Below are 4,417 nucleotides of genomic sequence, written 5' to 3'. Positions count from 1 at the left end.
CACCTCTGACGGAAGAGGTGACCACCACCGTCGACTGCACCGGTCAGAACAGATCTAACCGGACGTGCTGCCGACGTGACCACCAGGCCCTCCACGCCGCCGCCGACCGCATCGCCGCTGCCGCCCAAATAGGGCAGGCCGCCGCGCCGCCTCCGACGCCGCCACGCACAGCCATCGTCGTCGCGAACACTGCCATCACAGCCGCCAGTAGGACGCCGGCCGGCCGCCACTCCGCCGTAGTCCAGATCTGGACCGTCATGAACCAGATCGGCGCCGCCGCAGTCTAGATCGGGGTCACACCCTCGAGCCAGGGTGCCCCGCGTCACCCTATGACCCGCGAGAGGGAGGAGTGCCTCCGCCGCCGTCGCCCAAATAGGGCAGGCCGCCGCGCCGCCTCCGACGCCGCCTCGCACAGCCATCGCCATCGCCGTCGCGAACACTGCCATCACAGCCGCCAGTAGGACGTCGGCCGGCCGCCACTCCGCCGTAGTCCAGATCTGGACCGTCATGAACCAGATCGGCGCCGCCGCAGTCTAGATCAGGGTCACACCCTCGAGCCAGGGTGCCCCGCGTCACCCTATGACCCGCGAGAGGGAGGAGTGCCTCCGCCGCCGTCGTCTCACGCACAGGCTATGCCCGGCGCCGACCACCGGCGACGACGGAGGGGAGGGAGAGGAAGAAGCGGTGACCCGACGGCTAGGGTTGGGGCCCCTCGGTCGCCCGCGCAGAGGGCGACGGAGGGGAGGGGGGAGATCTGGTTGTGGAGATGATGGTGATTATGTTCTAGTTCTGCACATTATCCTCCATGGCTCCATATTCATCCATTCTTGTTAGGTCGCATGTAAATTTCTACGCAAGTAGAGCCGTACGTGAGCTAGAGGATGGCCGTCTCCGGCCATCGTTTCGGTGAGCTGTCTCGTTTTGATTGCTTCGATGGATGGATGGATGGATTGTCAACTTATCAGCATCGTGAGATTGATGGTAAATTTATCTGACTGGTTCAATCAAAGATTGTCTCTCGCGTGTGTCCGAAGTAATTAAGTGTGCATCTTTTTACTGCCGCTAATCAAGGGGGGCAGCTGAAATGCAGCAAGCCAGCAACCATGCATGGACCGAGTCTAAGCCAATCTCACGAGTTACTTACTGACTATGTCTATGGAGTATGTGCATCAATGTAGCAACCACGGACAGAAATGCGGTTGAAAACAAGGGAGGCTGACTATGTCTATGTGCATCAATGTACGCGCTTGTAAAGGAAGCCAGTTACTTACATCATTACTTGGTGAATGCATTCAGGCATCAATGTCGCGTACGTAGGCTCGTAGGATCGGAAGGTGGCAGCTAGAAAACAAGCCCATACAATGGATATACTAATCGAATCAACCGCATGTAGCCATCAGTCAGGGGTTAGTGAACTGCTGCGAGGAAAAAGGCCACTATGGAAAGGCGATAGGTTAGTGAACTGCTATGGGTTGTTGGGAAAAAAAGTTATGGACCCTGCGAGTCAGACTATCGGGTCTGGTTGCGCGGGTATAGAGTTGTTGATCGGGTTTGAGCGTTGTACATGAACATAAAAACTTATCTAAACCATACTTCGGGTCGGGTACCACAGATACCCATCCATGGGTAAAATTATCTTAATCCTGAGTTCAGAGACAAGATACCTGTCATCCCTAGAACACGCCGACCCGGTAGACCATGTCAGACAACAAAAAATCAACCGGCGTGAAATTGCCTCGACCTTATTGAACCGCATATAGGTAAGCACTCGGTTTGTATAGCTAGGACACATCTTTATTGTAGATGTGCCATATGGAATACAATAATTACTTCTTATGAGTATAGTTTCTACAAAAGAAGACTCAAATCCAGAAAGTACAGTCTTTGAAATGCTTATAAAACTATCGAACAAATAAGATCAGAATATTGTCATCATGCATGAAAATCGCTACAACGACATATGAAACCTGGCTACCTAGTGTTGATCTACAAACTTCTTCAAGGGTTTTTCCAATTGTTTCATGACAGCTTCCCATCCTGCGTGTGTTGGGTGCATGTCGTCCCAATAGAAGAATTTGCTTGAGTTGTCACACACAGTGTAAAGAAGCTCCGCGGATGACTCGTCCTGCTGTCCGCAGTAACCATTCGAATTCAAACTCTCGCAGCACGGCGATAGTTTGCGCTTAAATTGTTTGGACAACTCCGAGCCTTTACCTACATTAATGCACATGAAATTTAAAATGTTCAGATAAAGTATTTCATGTACACAATCAAACCCATCTAATTAGATTAAGATAATTATAAAATAATGAGACGCTTTTGAATGCATGTAGATACATACCTGCCCCATGATCTACAATATTGACAAAGGCGGTGTACACGTCGATGATGTAGACATTCTTTCTTGATGTCATAATTTGTTTCAGATTGTCGTTGTGAATGGATGCACCCAAGTTTCCAAAAATATCACACGTCGTGTAGTTGTTGGTTCGGGTGTGTGATGGCATGCAACCGATAGGGTGCAAGTTATTGACAAGAACCTTTGTCACCCCAAGCTTCAACAATTGATCCACATTAGTTGCAATCTCTTTTGTCACCTTCCCAATATAAGCATTAATCTACATTGCATATATGGAAATTATGAGTTAGTAAGATGCACAAACAAATTAGTTCAAATTCGTGTATGCATATATACATTGTGCGGATATGATACTCACATTGCTGGGGCTACTTAGGCCAATGACGCTGGTGCCTGCATAGTCATTATTGGAGAAGGCCACGAGCGCTACAGAGCGACTTAGTTGATTCTCCGTGATGGTCCCGTCCTTGACCATCTTCTTAAAAGTGTCGACCTGCTTGGCGAGGGCGGGGACCTCGTGCGATTTACTGTCCAACACGCTTGCACCACCGGTAGCAAAGGTCATGCCCGATGGGTCACAGGTTTTCTTTGCCGTGCGGGCATGCGCCGGAGGGGCTTCCTCCAATCCCAGCATTGTCGCTGCAAGTTATTAATAAAACAAACGAGTAGGGTTAATTGTGATGCACCATGGATTACAGTATAACATGAGATTAAAATATAACAGAGTACCTTTTTAGGGTAACATTACAACATAGTAGTACTTACCGATGAAATCCGACTGGATTCTGTAGTTTGAGAAACGGCCGGACGGAGTATTAGGCCGCGGAAACCCATCGGCCCGTAGGGGTAGGCCCATTGCCGCGACATCTCGGTGACTGGGTCGGTCAGAGGGAGGTTCCCGTTGTCGGCGAAGTCATCCCCGAAGACGAAGAAGGTGGCGCTCGAGGCCTTCTTCTGATGGCCGACGGCCGGGGCTGGCCGGGCCTCCACGCCATTGGGATTCAGAACGAGCAGGAGGAGGACGAGGCCGAGGGCGGCCGGAAGAAGCTTCATCGATCCCGGCGGTGCTTTTGCGTTGCGGAGGCGGATCGTTCTACTACTGGTGGCCCGAGGATCACCCAGCCGCTCTACTCTTTCGCCAACGAAGAACCAGGTACTCAAAGCGCTTGGCTGCGATGCTCGTACATCATGGCCTGGCCCTCTCTTCAATTTATGGAATCATCGACCAGCAAAACAAGTTGAAATCGGGCTTGCGGCCAGCCTCGATCAGAGTCGGATCCACAGCACTGCCGGACACGGATTGACCAGCAAAACAAATTAAAATCGGGCTTGTCATGGACGGGACGTCGTCGTTCACTGGCCAGCTGCTCATCTCTGCATGCCCTCTTTCCCCTCCTATGGCCATCAGACCTCCTCCACGCCGCTGCGCACCGCCGTCAGCTCGTCGGCCGCGCTGCCGGTTGTCCTCGCCCTTCCCACGGACGGGGTTCTCTCCGGTTTTGTTGTTAACCTCCGCCCTAGTTGGAGCCATCGCTGCGTTACGTTGTGATCTGTCTTGAGTCTTTGTAGCGGCTCAACGTTGTCCTCGATGTTGGGTGTCACCTTCTCAGTAACAGTTGCAAAGGGGCTCTTCAAAACAGCACCTTATACCGGTCATACTTGAACAGGAAAACGCTAATGCTCATAAGAAACTGTGTTTCGCATGAGGACTTGTTCGGTCTTATTGGTAAATAAGCATAATTTTCGTCAGACAAAGTAGAACCAAAGTAAAAATTGGTACATTTGAATTTAGATCAGAAGAAGATAATGGCGGGGTATTGCCTTGAAATGGTGTCGAGTCAACAGACTGAATTCCTCTTACATTTCCTCATCATCCATATATATGTTCCGGAAATGCTAGAATAAGTTGATGCATGAACTGAACTTCCACGGCCACTTTCTGTACCAACCATGTATTTTACTCCAAACTAAGGCATGAAGAAAAGAAATCTTACCGTTAAGAAACCGAGCTTTGCTTCAAAAGAGGAAAATGTTACCAATCAGCCGGCGGATCACTCG

The 4,417-nt window shown here is 50.5% G+C and overlaps 1 pseudogene; it reads right to left on the bottom strand.

The window, feature by feature from the left end:
* Positions 1 to 1,975: 1,975 nt before the first annotated feature.
* LOC119333645 lies at positions 1,976 to 3,412 on the bottom strand (annotated as a pseudogene).
* Between the last annotated feature and the right edge of the window lie 1,005 nt (positions 3,413 to 4,417).

The sequence above is a fragment of the Triticum dicoccoides genome, chromosome 7A (assembly GCF_002162155.2).
Source record: "Triticum dicoccoides isolate Atlit2015 ecotype Zavitan chromosome 7A, WEW_v2.0, whole genome shotgun sequence".
NCBI lineage: Eukaryota > Viridiplantae > Streptophyta > Magnoliopsida > Poales > Poaceae > Triticum > Triticum dicoccoides.
This window is presented reverse-complemented; position numbering and strand designations above follow the sequence as displayed.